The sequence below is a fragment of the Rosa chinensis genome, chromosome 5 (assembly GCF_002994745.2).
Source record: "Rosa chinensis cultivar Old Blush chromosome 5, RchiOBHm-V2, whole genome shotgun sequence".
NCBI classification, from domain to species: domain Eukaryota; kingdom Viridiplantae; phylum Streptophyta; class Magnoliopsida; order Rosales; family Rosaceae; genus Rosa; species Rosa chinensis.
In genome coordinates this window covers 64,497,676-64,514,592 of record NC_037092.1, presented here as the reverse complement: position 1 = coordinate 64,514,592, position 16,917 = coordinate 64,497,676, and the positions used below count along the sequence as shown (strand labels likewise).

Here is a 16,917-nt window from a genome sequence, read left to right as displayed (position 1 = left end):
TCTAAAATGCCTTGATTCTTCTATTAGGAGCAGATGGTGAAGAAAGAAAAAGACCAAATGTTATGCATACTTGGTGTAGAGGTCGGAAACTCGGAATTCATGTGTCAGTTTGTATGGTGTCGTCGATGATCTGGTCTGCATTGCTATTCGATCATATCAGTAGGACTGGATCCCATATTGACATGATCTGGTCTCCCCAGAGAGAGACAGATCTGCTTTTGCGAGAGCAAAGACCAAAAATAAAAAAAGTAGGTTAACAAAGGTAAATGGCTGTTAAATTGTCTTAGGTGGCAGGATATGTGTCACAACTGGAAAGAGGATTTTTTTTTTTTTTTTTTTTGAGAGAAAACTGGACAGAGGATTTGAAGCTAAATTTATAGAAAATTACACACAAGTGATCTTTTGAAACTTTAATTAGTCATAAAGCCACCTTATATTTTTTGTCTTCATAAGGCCACCTGATGCTTCAATTTTTTCCCCGCTTGACCAATTTGCCCTTCCACCTTCGTTTCGATAAATAACTGCCACCATTTTGCTCCACACATTCTCTCTCTCTCTCTCTCTCTCTCTCTCTCTCTCTCTCTCTCTCTCTCTCTCTCTCTCTCTCTCTCTCTAGTTGTAGACCCCTTCACAAACCCACACGACGTCGTTGCCTCTCTCTCTCCCCTTCACCGTTGCAGACCTTAGACCTCACAAGCTCGCCGGAAAAACACCTGATCGTCGACGTTCGATCACAGATCACGTCTTGATCTCCTCCTCCGATTCCGGAGACCACCGGCACGGCGCTCTCTCTCTTTCCTTGATCACAGATCACCTCGTGATCTCCGCCTCCGATTCCGGCGACCACGGGCACGGCGCCTTCCCCAATCTCGCTCGCTCTCTCAGCAAACCCTATCTCCCTCTACCAGGCTTCGTCGTCTCCGCGATGCTGAAGTTTTCGCAGACTACTGCGAACCAGATTCTATCAGTTCCTCCTACAAAGCCTCAACGATGCCAACTCGGACTCTGTTCACCGAAAGCTGACTCAGGTAGTACCTCTCTCCTTCTCGCTTTTTCTTCAATTCCGGCTCTGTTTGCTTCTGATTCTCATTTCAGAGCCCTAGAATCCTCTGTTTTGGTGACCTCCTGCTTTGTTCCTCGTCGGTGACCTCCAGCTCCGGTTGTCCTCATCTTCCTTTAGAAAGTCGTCCAGAATACGCCAGATCGTGGTCGACTTCTCCGGCGGGGTCAAACTCCAGGAGGCGAAGACCGATAGCTGCAACCGGAGAAGGATGTCATCGACGCATGTGGTGGCGTCCTCGAAATTGAGCGTGTACCTGGGAGAATTGTGACTGACGCCGCCGTCCTTCGCATCTGAAAATGAGATTCCGGCACCGGTCCCTGATTCGATTTCGTTCGGCTTCTTTCCGGTGACGAGTTGTCCTCAATGCCATTCATTTTGCTGAGTTTTTTTACTTTGGTATAGATTTGTGGTTTTAATTTTGTATTGTTACTGTTGTTGGAGAAGGTAGAAACTCATTTGTTCCATGTGCCTGATTTGATGCATTGTTGGCTTTTGTCACTAGATTTTGTGGTTGATTTATGGACTCTGCTTGGTTATAGCTTTTGACATTTATGAGAGTAGCTTTTGGTGATGGTGAGAGTAGTTTTTGTTACTGGTGATAGTAGTTTTCTGGTGTTGATAACAGTAGTTATTATTGTTGATGACAGTAGCTTTTGGTATTTGTAACAGTAGCTTTTGTTGGTGGGGATAGTAGATTTTGGTTTTGAGGAGTGTAGCTTTTGTTTGTCATAGTAGCTTTTATTGCTGGTAACAGTAGTCTTTTGTGACCTCGCCAGAAATCTCACCAGTAGTTTTTGTTCCTAGTGACAGTAGATTTTTTTGTGGTAATAGTAGTTTTTGTTGCTAGTGACAGTAGCTTTTCTGACCTCGTTGAAAATCTCACCAGTGTAGTTTTTGTTTGTGACAATAGCTTTTGTTGCTGGTGATAGTAGTTTTTGTGACATTGCGGGAAATCTCACCGGAGTAGCTTTTGTTGCTAATGACAGTAGATTTTGTTGGTAATAGTAGCTTTTGTTGCTGGCGACAGTAGCTTTTGTGACCTCGCCAGAGATTGCCGGAAATCTCACCATAGTAGCTTTTATTGCTGGCGACAGTAGCTTTTGGTATTAGTGACAGTAGGTTTTGTAGTCGCCGGAGGTCGGCCGGAGACCCGCCGGAGTTAGCCGGAGGTCGATCGGAGACTCGCCGGAGTTGGCCGGAGGTCGACCGGAGACCCGCCGGAGTTGGCCGGAGACCTTGCCGGAGAGGAGAGAGAGAATGATTGTTGACTTTTTACTCCAGTGGCATTTATGTAAATATGTTGGTTTTTAATATTCAAAATATAACACATTTTTTAATCTAGTGGCCTTATGAGGGAAAAAACTTGTTGGTGGCCTTATGGCTAAAAAAACATTCAAAGATGCACTTATATGTAATTAACCCTAAAATTTATCATACCAAATTAATGTAGGCTAGGCTTGAATAAATTTTGTGTCTCCTCTCGATCCCTAAGACCCCACATTAAGTCCATTAATTAGCAAGACTTGTACGGTTGTGCCTGGCGTAGCTTTTCTATTATAAATAGCAAAGCAGCACAACGCTCTTTAACTCACACAAGTCATTCATTCGAACATTTTCGACTCAATATTGAATTAGTGATAAAATGTCTTCACAAGTTTTAGCATCTCAATCTCAAGCTCCATATACCAGACCTTCAGCAAATTACACTCCAAGCATTTGGGGTGATCATTTTCTCTCTTATGCTAAGGCGGTAAGATATGTAGCAATTCCTACTAGCATATATGTGTACAATTAGAGCATATATTGGTTTGATTTTCATCCATATATATGATCAGACAATTATTCTTTCTTGATTTTTTTTTTTTTTTGGTTACAAACAAATTAGTTTTTCTTTGTTGAATTTGCCTCTATATGAAGTGAACTTTGGTTACAAACAAATTTGCCTCTATCTATATATATAAACAAATTTTATCCAGAGCCTCTGCTTTGAAATTAATGTGTGAAGTTCGAGTTTAGTCACTTTTCGGTCGCATATCCACATCTCGACCATTCAGTTTTTAGGTACTAGTATATAGATCATCTCTGCAAATTTTCGGCTAAAATGATGATCGTTAAGGCATTGATAGCTGCCTTAAAACTAGTACGGTTCAGATTGACAGATTCAGTCCGTCCATTGGTTTAAGAGAGTTAGATACCTTAACGGTCATTAATTTGGCTGAAAATTTGCAGAAGTGATCTACACATTAGTACCTAAAAATTGGTCTAATGATCTATCCCTAGAAAAACAAAAAAAAAGAGATCCCTTAGTGGAAGGGCCCTCTCTATACTTTTTTTGGTTTTTCTAGGGATAGATCATTAGACCAATTTTTCGGTCGCACATCTACATCTTGACCGTTCAGTTTTTAGGTACTAGTATATAGATCATCTCTGCAAATTTTCAGTGAAATCGGTGATCATTAAGGTATCAAACTAGATTAAATCAATGGATGAACTAAATCGGTCAAACTTGAACCGTTCATACTTATAATCTTAAATCGCAGTTTTGAATACCTTAATGATAATCAATTTGGCTGAAAATTTGCATAAGTGGTCTACACATTAGGACCTAAAAACTGAATAGTTGAGATGCAAAAATATGATCAGAAAGTTGGTCTAATGCCCTATCCCTAAAAAAGACAAAAAAAAAAGGATCCCTCCTTAAAAAAGTTGGCAAATTTTCAGCCAAATTGATGATCGTTAAGGCATTGATAACTGCATTAAGGCTAGTACGGTTCAGGTTGACAGATTTAGTCCGTCCATTGGTTTAAGCGAGTTAGATACCTTAACGATCATCAATTTGGCTGAAAATTTGCAGAGATGATCTATACATTAGTACCTAAAAACTGAACGGTTGAGATGTGGATATGCAACCGAAAAGTGACCGAAAACTCGAACTTCACACGTTAATTTCAAAGCAGAGCTTTGCTCTGGATAAAATCTATATATATATATATATATATATAAATATGTAGGGTCCGGATCAAGGGACACTTCTTTTTACACAAATTTTGGCACACCTTGTGAGCCATTAGATTTTAAAATATTCAATGGTTCAGATTTATTATTTGAATTATGTCAACATACAATAAGGTGATGTGGCAAATGACATGGCATTACATATTTCTAATTTAAAATTAAACTTTTCTTCATTAAAAGAAAAAATAATATTAAATTTGAAGAATCAAAATCAACAAAAACTAAAAAGAAATAAAAGACAAAGAAGAATAGCAGAAGATCACGCCATTGAAGGTCTTGACAGGCCTTCAAAATTGCCCATGTCATATTCTTTCCCCGATGCACCTTCAAAATTGCCAACTTTCCATCACCAACCTTGAGTGTCCCACCGAAAAGTGGTTGAAGCCTTTGTTGAAGATGAATGCCTCGAATGATGTCGTAGAGGGTTGGTTGCTAGCTTCAGTTAATTCAGGTATATGCTATAAACCATGATCCAAGATAATTGAATTATAGAAATTAACGCATGTATTTGAAATTGTATGTAGCAATTAGACTAACGTGATTGCTGCATGGCTTGGTGATTTTGTTGGGCTAGGTTTTTTGAACATTGCTTGAAATAGGAGAATAGTTTTTTATGAACATCATTTTGAGACGGCGGGAATTGGAGCAGCGAGGTGCTTCTGCATACCACTTGTCTATGTTCGTGTTGGAAGGATCAATAAGCAAGGTATTCTATTGTGCCCTACCAATTCAAAGTAAGTATATATTGACCTAAAAATCAAAATCCAAGTTATGATGGCAAAGAGCTGTCACTCAAGCTTCATGGTGATGGAAAGTTGGGCAATTTTGAAGGTGCATCGTGGAAAGAATATGATTTGGGTAATTTTAAAGAGCGTCAAAAGATTCAATGGCATGATCTTTTTTTTTTTTCCTTCTTCTTTTGATCGTGTACAGTATTGATAAGAATAGTACTCCTTATTCTTCTTCCTCTTTTATTTCTTTTTAGTTTTTGTTGATTTTGATTCTTGAAATTTTAATTTTGTTTTTTTCTTTTAATGAAGAAAAGTTTAATTTTAGATTAGAAATATGTAATCCCATGTCATTTGCCACGTCACCTTGTTGTATGTTGACATTATTCAAACAATAAATTTGTACCATTGAACATTTTAAAATCTAATGGCTCACAAGGTATGTCAAAATTTGTGTAAAAAAAAGTGTCCCTTGATCCAGACCCATATATATATATATATATATATATATATATATATATATATAGACACACACATACTGGTTTGATTTCCCTACATGTGATCACACAGTGTCTCTTTTCTTAATTTGCCTCCGTAGGAAGTGGACTTTAATCTCGAGCAACGAGTCCAAGAACTTAAAAGAGAAGTGAAAATGATCCTCATGGTGCCAGCAAAAGAGCCTTCACAAAAATTGGACTTAGTTGATGACATTCAGCGCCTGGGCATATCTTACCATTTTGAAAATGAGATCGATGAAATTCTGAAACAAATTTACCAGACTACTTACGGTAGTGATGTGGAATATGATGAGGACCTTTACACTACTGCTCTTTGTTTTCGGTTACTTAGACAACACGGTTATAATGTTTCAAGTGGTAGGTGTTCCTCATCTGTGTTTTGTATTTAGACAACACATATATAATATGTCACTAGCCAGATACTTGCTATATACATTAGCTTCATCATGATTTTGTAATCTCTTATTTGAATTTATAATCCCATGCCTAGTATTTGTTATCTCTTTGTCTATATATAGATAATATGATATGATATATAGAGGCTCATCTATTGCGGGTATCGGCTGGTGATGCAGATATGTTCAACAAGTACTTCAAGGAGGGTAATGATGAGAAATTTAAGGAATCTCTTTTGAGTGATGTATCAGGACTATTAAGTTTGTACGAAGCCACCCATCTTAGGATACACGGAGAAGACATACTCGAAGAGGCACTAGCCTTCACCACCACACATCTCGAGTCGATGAAAGACAATTTAAGCCCTCCACTTTCGAAACAAGTAGCCCATTCCTTAAATCAGCCACTACGTAAGGGTATCACTAGGGTGGAAGCAAGATATTACTTGTCAATCTACCACGAATGCGATTCACATAATGAAACTCTCCTGACTTTTGCCAAGTTGGATTTCAACCTGTTGCAGTAGCTCCATCAAAACGAACTTTGTGAAATTTCAAGGTTAATCAACCATTAAGCCACGTCCATATATATGTATCTATTGGATAAATAAATGCTAGGTGGTTTTAAGAATTACTCAATGTAACTTAATTGTAGGTGGTGGAAGGACTTGGACGTGAGAAACGAGCTGCCGTTTACAAGAGACAGAGTTACCGAAGTTTACTTCTGCTGGGCTTCATCAGTCTGCTTTGAACCTGAATATTCCTTTGCTAGGAGGACATTATGCAAAGTTACTGCCCTGGCATCCATTCTCGATGACATTTATGATTTGTATGGCACATTCGAAGAACTAGAGCTCTTTACTAAAGCTATTGAGAGGTTAATCTATTACTAATCTGAAATTACTTTTCATTACCTAGCCAGTCCTATCTAAAATTGATTGTCCAATAGTGAAGAATTATTGAAATATAGTGTGTTATCTTATATATCTGCATTTAGCTTAAAGAGTATTTTGGGTAATTTTAAATTGAAGGGTTAACCCCTAAAATAGACTAACTAGAACTAGTCAAATGGTGAAAATATTCATCAAAACAATCTAGGCTTAATCGAGAAAGTTAGTTTTGTATTTCTTAGCTTAATTTATTTATGTAATAATTTTGATTAGGTGGGATATATGTTTCATGGATGCACTGCCAAGCTATATGAAAGTCTATTATACGGCACTGTTAGACGTGTATACTGTAGTTGAAGAAGAGCTTGCAAAGGAGGGAAAATTGTATCGAATCCACTATGCCATAGAAGCTGTAAGCTCATCCATTACTTTTGAGTGTGTCTGTGTGTGTGTGTAGATATACACACACTAGTTTACGGTAAAGAACAACTTTTTTTTAGCAATTAGAAATTATTGATCAATTAATTTGAGTTGATCATTGTGTCTCATATAGATGAAAAAGCTAGCTAAATGTTACTTTCTTGAAGCGAAATGGTTCCACCAGAAACATGTACCAACAGCGGATGAGTATATTGCCCTATCATCACTGACCTCAGGCTACCCGCTGCTTGTAACAACCTCTTTTGTTACAATGGGAGATATTGCTACACAAGATTCCTTTGACTGGTTGGCCACTTATCCCAAACCTGTGAAAGGGTGTGCAGTAGTTGCCAGACTTATGGATGACTTAGTGTCTCACAAGGTACGTACATACACAATGATTAAAACAACTTTTAAAAACTCTGCATTTTAATTTATATAATTATGTACGTATGTCTCTTCATTTGTAGTTTGAGCAAAAAAGAGGACATGTTGCGTCAGCTGTAGTGTGCTACATGAAAGAATTTGGTGCCACAGAAGAAGAAGCAATAATTGCAATGCGTAGAAAAGTGAGTGGCGCATGGAAGGACATAAACGAATCGTTCCTCTTCCCCAATGCCATTTCAAGGCCACTACTGACTCGAATTCTTAATTTAGCATGCGTCATGGATGTTGTTTACAAGAATGAAGATGGTTACACTACTGATCAGCATGGTATACTCAAGGATCTTATAACTTCTACGCTTGTCCAACAAGTGCCTGTATAATATTTCAAGTTACTATTCATTTTGTTTGTATAACTATTATTATGGTCTCCCCACAAGTCTTATTAATAATTGGTTACATATAGCTGATTACTACAAAATCGGTCATAAGATTATGATTTGGGCCACTATTTTGGAATTAGTGTATTAAAAGTTATGTACCACCGTTTAAAATAAAGTGAGTTGTTATGGACTGGGCACCGATAGTTAGAACACCAATACACAAATCTTTTTTGAATAATAAAGATGATGGTTTGCATGTTATTCTTTTGTTACCATTGTTTCTGTGTGGCTTCGAGAGGAATCGAGAATCACCATGAAAGCAACCATCTTCAAGTTTCATATATGTCAACCATGAACAGAGGTCGGAGGGAAGACAGGGGTTGTTGACCTTTAACTCTCCGATGCCTAAGTCAGATACATGTAGGAATGTAGATAAGGTAGGAGTAAAAGGAGAATGATTGTTTACCTTAAATGAGAGGATATGCATGTATATATAATATAGGTTTGAGCTTGTCACCCTTTTATTTCTCGTGTGGGCCCAAAAGTAGCCTATTGAAGTTGAGAATGTGTGACTTATGTATGCATTAAGCTTTGGGCCCGTCTTGTGGAATTAATGCTCAAGTCTCATCTGGTGGCTAGTTGACCGTGTTCGTCCAGTGTTTGTGTACTGTATATATATGGTATAAACAACCATAATTACTCCCATCTTGACATCTATTATCAGCAAATTTATTCTTTTTCTCCACTCAACAACAAAAGTATCAAGAGAGTTTCTATTCATACATCTAAAATTAGCATTTGGATCTCTCTTTTTTTTCAAGTTATAATTGACTTTGTCAACTCGAGGAATTGTTCTATGGTCCTGGAGTACCACGTGGCACTACCATGTGGTGGTTTAAACTAATAATATCACTTGAGTGTGGTGGAGACTATGCAGGGGGGTTAAAAAGAGAAGAAAAATTAATTTAAGAGACCAATCAGAAATCACTATGTCACATGAGCCAATAATATCACTCCGGACCACTACGTGTACAATGGTCTGAAACCATGTTATAATTTTCCTATCAACTCATGTCAAATTACCATCAAGGACAAAAAAAGGGAGAAAAAAAAAAGAGAGTCTCTTCTGACCTCCACGAACTAGTACGTAGTCTTCAAGTTACAGAAAACCTTCTCCTCCAACGTGAACCCCCCTTTGTCTTCGAATTTCAATCTTACATTTCTATATTATACCATGAATTTTAACTTAGATATTCAATATGAGTGATAGAGAGAGAGAGAGATACAAAAGCAGCATGGAGAGAGACGACTACCCAAGAGGCTTTTTAGTTTTTGTTCTATTAATTGTAAATTTAGATGGAGATGAAGATGTCCCTTTTACTCTTATCGTAAATAATCATGTGCCTATTCTTTTAACCCTTGTTAGTTTTCAATTTCAAATCTTCATGTTTCACTGGTGAAATTGTACACCCTCAATCTAGTCTAGTCCACATCTAAATTATCATTTGTCAACACTGCACCGCCAATGGCGAAGCGCATAACCGAAGATGTGATAGTTCAAATCCTGGAGAGGTTGCCGATCAAATCCTTCTGTCACAAAGTCCTCATCTCCACCCCCAATGAATCTGAATTTGAATCCCGAGACTTGGCAGCGACGTCGTCGTCGTCATCGTTTGGAGAGAATTCTTTGGTGAGAAAGATTAGGTGCCCTTCCAATCGACCGTGCTATTTGTCGGCCACTAACGATTACAAAGTTCTTGCATAACTTGAATACCATGGGGAGAAGGAAGACCTGGGCGATGACGTTGTTTTTGATCTGGCCAAAGAGAAGTTCCGAAGAATGCCCCCTGTTCTTGACTATCACTTTGATGAGGAGCATCTAGTTCATCTAGGGGCTTCCTTTAGAGGAACCTGTGTGTATTTGGTCGTGGGAATACTGATGATGTTGGCTGTTGATTCGTGGATCATGAGATAATATAACGTGGCAGAGTAGTGGATGAAGCTGTCGACTTGAAGGTTTTCGATCTGCCTAAGGAGACATATTTCTTGAGGCCCATCTTGGTTTCGGAAACCGGTACATTTATGTATAAATGGACTCATACTAGTGGCAGGGGGATGTATTATAAAGTGATAAGGAGTGGTCATAAGGAAGAGAAGCTTGACACATATATGTTTACCAGGCATAGACCTGACATGATTGAATATGAAGAGAGCCTACTTTTGCTTGGATGAATGATTTCAAATTATGCTTAGTCACTCCTCAATTTTACTCTACATACTCACATTTGAATCCTATATCATTCGTTCTTTATTTGATTTTAGTTAATACTAGAAATTAAACTGAGTGACTCTCGTGATAATATATCTTCCATGTACCATTTGCTTTTGTCAGTTTAGTTTGTGATTTCAAGTGGTTATAAAGTTATAAATCCTTCAAAATTATATTTTCTACTTGTTGGTGCCAATTTCAACATCAACGAGTCAACGGAAGTTCCGTTGAAATCCAAGTGTAAAGTGGTAGGGTTGTTTTCTTCAAGTGGGCTTATCTTTTCCTTTGATTAGTTTGACAACATAAGTAGCCTCAGTCTTCTACCTTGTGTGACTAAAGGTACGGCCTCGATGGTCTTGTGCCTAGTCTTGGTCATCGACCTCTTGTGACTGAATTACTGAAGATACGACCTCGATGGTCTTGTGCCTGGTCTTGGGCTTCCAAGCTCCTATGTTGGGTTAAAGTGATATAGTTTGGCCTTGGGCTCCCTTTGCTTGATATTGGGCCTCTAAGATGCCTTGTTGGGTGAAACTGATAGTTTGGTCTTAGGCTCCCTTCGCCTGATGTTGGGCCTCCAAGTTGCCTTGTTGGGTGAAATTGATAGCCTCGCCTCGGACTTCCTTAACCTGATGTTGGGCATCCAAGCTCCTTGTTGGGTGAAACTGATAGTTTGGTCATGGACTCCCTTCGCCTGATGTTGGGTCTCCAAGCTACCTTGTTAGATGAAACTGATAGCCTCATCTCGGGCTTCCTTCACCTGATGTTGGGCATCCAAGCTCCTTGGTGGGTGAAACTGATAGTTTGGTCTTAGGCTCCCTTCGCTTGATGTTGGGCCTCCAAGCTGCCTTGTTGGGTGAAACTGATAGCCTCACCTCGGGCTTCCTTCACCTGATGTTGGGCGTCCAAGCTCCTTGTTGGGTGAAACTGATAGTCTCGTCTCAGACTTCCTTCACCTGATTTTGGGCCTCCAAGCTGCCTTGTTAGGTGAAACTGACAGGCTCGCCTCAGGCTTCCTTCACCTGATGTTGGGCCTCCAAGCTACCTTGTTGCGTGAAACTGGTAGCCTCGCCTTGGGCTTCTTTTACTTGATGTTGGGCATCCAAGCTCCTTGGTGAGTGAAACTGATAGTTTGGTCTTGGGCTCCCTTCACCTGATGTTGGGCCTCCAAGCTGCCTTGTTAGGTGAAATTGATAGCCTCACCTCGGGCTTCCTTCACCTGATGTTGGGCGTCCAAGCTCCTTGTTGGGTGAAACTGATAGTCTCGTCTCAGACTTCCTTCACCTGATTTTGGGCCTCCAAGCTGCCTTGTTAGGTGAAACTGACAGGCTCGCCTCAGGCTTCCATCACCTGATGTTGGGCCTCCAAGCTACCTTGTTGCGTGAAACTGATAGTTTGGTCTTGGGCTCCCTTCGCCTGATGTTGGGCCTCCAAGCTGCCTTGTTGGGTGAAATTGATATAGTTTGGCCTTGGGCTCCCTTTGCTTGATATTGGGCCTCTAAGATGCCTTGTTGGGTGAAACTGATAGTTTGGTCTTGGGCTCCCTTCGCCTGATGTTGGGCCTCCAAGTTGCCTTGTTGGGTGAAATTGATAGCCTCGCCTCGGGCTTCCTTAACCTGATGTTGGGCATCCAAGCTCCTTGTTGGGTGAAACTGATAGTTTGGTCATGGACTCCCTTCGCCTGATGTTGGGTCTCCAAGCTACCTTGTTAGATGAAACTGAAAGCCTCATCTCGGGCTTCCTTCACCTGATGTTGGGCATCCAAGCTCCTTGGTGGGTGAAACTGATAGTTTGGTCTTAGGCTCCCTTCGCTTGATGTTGGGCCTCCAAGCTTCCTTGTTGGGGGAAACTGATAGCCTCACCTCGGGCTTCCTTCACCTGATGTTGGGCGTCCAAGCTCCTTTTTGGGTGAAACTGATAGTCTCGTCTCAGACTTCCTTCACCTGATTTTGGGCCTCCAAGCTGCCTTGTTAGGTGAAACTGACAGGCTCGCCTCAGGCTTCCTTCACCTGATGTTGGGCCTCCAAGCTACCTTGTTGCGTGAAACTGATAGTTTGGTCTTGGGCTCCCTTCGCCTGATGTTGGGCCTCCAAGCTGCCTTGTTGGGTGAAATTGATATAGTTTGGCCTTGGGCTCCCTTTGCTTGATATTGGGCCTCTAAGATGCCTTGTTGGGTGAAACTGATAGTTTGGTCTTGGGCTCCCTTCGCCTGATGTTGGGCCTCCAAGTTGCCTTGTTGGGTGAAATTGATAGCCTCGCCTCGGGCTTCCTTAACCTGATGTTGGGCATCCAAGCTCCTTGTTGGGTGAAACTGATAGTTTGGTCATGGACTCCCTTCGCCTGATGTTGGGTCTCCAAGCTACCTTGTTAGATGAAACTGAAAGCCTCATCTCGGGCTTCCTTCACCTGATGTTGGGCATCCAAGCTCCTTGGTGGGTGAAACTGATAGTTTGGTCTTAGGCTCCCTTCGCTTGATGTTGGGCCTCCAAGCTGCCTTGTTGGGGGAAACTGATAGCCTCACCTCGGGCTTCCTTCACCTGATGTTGGGCGTCCAAGCTCCTTTTTGGGTGAAACTGATAGTCTCATCTCAGACTTCCTTCACCTGATTTTGGGCCTCCAAGCTGCCTTGTTAGGTGAAACTGACAGGCTCGCCTCAGGCTTCCTTCACCTGATGTTGGGCCTCCAAGCTACCTTGTTGCGTGAAACTGATAGTTTGGTCTTGGGCTCCCTTCGCCTGATGTTGGGCCTCCAAGCTGCCTTGTTGGGTGAAATTGATATAGTTTGGCCTTGGGCTCCCTTTGCTTGATATTGGGCCTCTAAGATGCCTTGTTGGGTGAAACTGATAGTTTGGTCTTGGGCTCCCTTCGCCTGATGTTGGGCCTCCAAGTTGCCTTGTTGGGTGAAATTGATAGCCTCGCCTCGGGCTTCCTTAACCTGATGTTGGGCATCCAAGCTCCTTGTTGGGTGAAACTGATAGTTTGGTCATGGACTCCCTTCGCCTGATGTTGGGTCTCCAAGCTACCTTGTTAGATGAAACTGAAAGCCTCATCTCGGGCTTCCTTCACCTGATGTTGGGCATCCAAGCTCCTTGGTGGGTGAAACTGATAGTTTGGTCTTAGGCTCCCTTCGCTTGATGTTGGGCCTCCAAGCTGCCTTGTTGGGGGAAACTGATAGCCTCACCTCGGGCTTCCTTCACCTGATGTTGGGCGTCCAAGCTCCTTTTTGGGTGAAACTGATAGTCTCGTCTCAGACTTCCTTCACCTGATTTTGGGCCTCCAAGCTGCCTTGTTAGGTGAAACTGACAGGCTCGCCTCAGGCTTCCTTCACCTGATGTTGGGCCTCCAAGCTACCTTGTTGCGTGAAACTGATAGTTTGGTCTTGGGCTCCCTTCGCCTGATGTTGGGCCTCCAAGCTGCCTTGTTGGGTGAAATTGATATAGTTTGGCCTTGGGCTCCCTTTGCTTGATATTGGGCCTCTAAGATGCCTTGTTGGGTGAAACTGATAGTTTGGTCTTGGGCTCCCTTCGCCTGATGTTGGGCCTCCAAGTTGCCTTGTTGGGTGAAATTTATAGCCTCGCCTCGGGCTTCCTTAACCTGATGTTGGGCATCCAAGCTCCTTGTTGGGTGAAACTGATAGTTTGGTCATGGACTCCCTTCGCCTGATGTTGGGTCTCCAAGCTACCTTGTTAGATGAAACTGAAAGCCTCATCTCGGGCTTCCTTCACCTGATGTTGGGCATCCAAGCTCCTTGGTGGGTGAAACTGATAGTTTGGTCTTAGGCTCCCTTCGCTTGATGTTGGGCCTCCAAGCTGCCTTGTTGGGGGAAACTGATAGCCTCACCTCGGGCTTCCTTCACCTGATGTTGGGCGTCCAAGCTCCTTTTTGGGTGAAACTGATAGTCTCGTCTCAGACTTCCTTCACCTGATTTTGGGCCTCCAAGCTGCCTTGTTAGGTGAAACTGACAGGCTCGCCTCAGGCTTCCTTCACCTGATGTTGGGCCTCCAAGCTACCTTGTTGCGTGAAACTGATAGTTTGGTCTTGGGCTCCCTTCGCCTGATGTTGGGCCTCCAAGCTGCCTTGTTGGGTGAAATTGATATAGTTTGGCCTTGGGCTCCCTTTGCTTGATATTGGGCCTCTAAGATGCCTTGTTGGGTGAAACTGATAGTTTGGTCTTGGGCTCCCTTCGCCTGATGTTGGGCCTCCAAGTTGCCTTGTTGGGTGAAATTGATAGCCTCGCCTCGGGCTTCCTTAACCTGATGTTGGGCATCCAAGCTCCTTGTTGGGTGAAACTGATAGTTTGGTCATGGACTCCCTTCGCCTGATGTTGGGTCTCCAAGCTACCTTGTTAGATGAAACTGAAAGCCTCATCTCGGGCTTCCTTCACCTGATGTTGGGCATCCAAGCTCCTTGGTGGGTGAAACTGATAGTTTGGTCTTAGGCTCCCTTCGCTTGATGTTGGGCCTCCAAGCTGCCTTGTTGGGGGAAACTGATAGCCTCACCTCGGGCTTCCTTCACCTGATGTTGGGCGTCCAAGCTCCTTTTTGGGTGAAACTGATAGTCTCGTCTCAGACTTCCTTCACCTGATTTTGGGCCTCCAAGCTGCCTTGTTAGGTGAAACTGACAGGCTCGCCTCAGGCTTCCTTCACCTGATGTTGGGCCTCCAAGCTACCTTGTTGCGTGAAACTGATAGTTTGGTCTTGGGCTCCCTTCGCCTGATGTTGGGCCTCCAAGCTGCCTTGTTGGGTGAAATTGATATAGTTTGGCCTTGGGCTCCCTTTGCTTGATATTGGGCCTCTAAGATGCCTTGTTGGGTGAAACTGATAGTTTGGTCTTGGGCTCCCTTCGCCTGATGTTAGGCCTCAAAGTTGCCTTGTTGGGTGAAATTGATAGCCTCGCCTCGGGCTTCCTTAACCTGATGTTGGGCATCCAAGCTCCTTGTTGGGTGAAACTGATAGTTTGGTCATGGACTCCCTTCGCCTGATGTTGGGTCTCCAAGCTACCTTGTTAGATGAAACTGATAGCCTCATCTCGGGCTTCCTTCACCTGATGTTGGGCATCCAAGCTCCTTGGTGGGTGAAACTGATAGTTTGGTCTTAGGCTCCCTTCGCTTGATGTTGGGCCTCCAAGCTGCCTTGTTGGGTGAAACTGATAGCCTCACCTCGGGCTTCCTTCACCTGATGTTGGGCGTCCAAGCTCCTTTTTGGGTGAAACTGATAGTCTCGTCTCAGACTTCCTTCACCTGATTTTGGGCCTCCAAGCTGCCTTGTTAGGTGAAACTGACAGGCTCGCCTCAGGCTTCCTTCACCTGATGTTGGGCCTCCAAGCTACCTTGTTGCGTGAAACTGGTAGCCTCGCCTTGGGCTTCCTTTACTTGATGTTGGGCATCCATGCTCCTTCGTGAGTGCAACTGATAGTTTGGTCTTGGGCTCCCTTCGCCTGATGTTGGGCCTCCAAGCTACCTTGTTGGGTGAAATTGATATAGTTTGGCCTTGGGCTCCCTTTGCTTGATATTGGGCCTCTAAGATGCCTTGTTGGGTGAAACTGATAGTTTGGTCTTGGGCTCCTGTCGCCTAATGTTGGGCCTCTAAGTTGCCTTGTTGGGTGAAATTGATAGCCTCGCCTCGGGCTTCCTTAACCTGATGTTGGGCATCCAAGCTCCTTGTTGGGTGAAACTGATAGTTTGGTCATGGACTCCCTTCGCCTGATGTTGGGTCTCCAAGCTACCTTGTTAGATGAAACTGATAGCCTCATCTCGGGCTTCCTTCACCTGATGTTGGGCATCCAAGCTCCTTGGTGGGTGAAACTGATAGTTTGGTCTTAGGCTCCCTTCGCTTGATGTTGGGCCTCCAAGCTGCCTTGTTGGGTGAAACTGATAGCCTCACCTCGGGCTTCCTTCACCTGATGTTGGGCGTCCAAGCTCCTTGTTGGGTGAAACTGATAGTCTCGTCTCAGACTTCCTTCACCTGATTTTGGGCCTCCAAGCTGCCTTGTTAGGTGAAACTGACAGGCTCGCCTCAGGCTTCCTTCACCTGATGTTGGGCCTCCAAGCTACCTTGTTGCGTGAAACTGGTAGCCTCGCCTTGGGCTTCTTTTACTTGATGTTGGGCATCCAAGCTCCTTGGTGAGTGAAACTGATAGTTTGGTCTTGGGCTCCCTTCACCTGATGTTGGGCCTCCAAGCTGCCTTGTTAGGTGAAATTGATAGCCTCACCTCGGGCTTCCTTCACCTGATATTGGGCGTCCAAGCTCCCTGTTGGGTGAAACTGATAGTCTCGTCTCAGACTTCTTTCACCTGATGTTGGGCCTCCAAGCTGCCTTGTTGGGTGAAACTGATAGTGACAGGACCCGCCCCGAATTTCAACCACAGAATCATCTCAACATTCTAAGAATTTTTCATAACTGTGACCAAGTGAGAAAATACCTTGAAGTGCTCCAATTTTGCCGATGAACACAAACCTGGAAATCTCCAAACCCACCAATTTGGAAATCCTTCAAGTTCACCTTCCAAACGTGGAAATTTCAGCTAGAAGTCTTGAGGGAAGATGATCAGTGACTCGAGGAGCTCCTAATAGAGCCGCGCTCCTAATAGAGCCAATTTCACCTCCGAAGATAGCCGGGAACTGGAGAATTTCGTCGGAGAAGCAAACTGCTACAGTAACAATGGTTGCATAAATTCGGGGTTTCCCGGCCAAATTGTCGATACCCACTGGTACCATTGTGTAGAGGAGGAAGTGATAGTCCAAGGACAACTGGACTCACATCTATCGGACGCCGGACGGTGAAGAAATCGGAAAATGAAGAAGGGAGGGCAACGTGGGGGAAGAGAGAGAGGAGAGAGAGAGGGTCAGGGTAAGTTC

General features: G+C 43.0%; 1 pseudogene; it reads left to right on the top strand.

The window, feature by feature from the left end:
• Positions 1-2,705: 2,705 nt before the first annotated feature.
• Positions 2,706-7,837, top strand: LOC112168238 (annotated as a pseudogene).
• Positions 7,838-16,917: the final 9,080 nt, after the last annotated feature.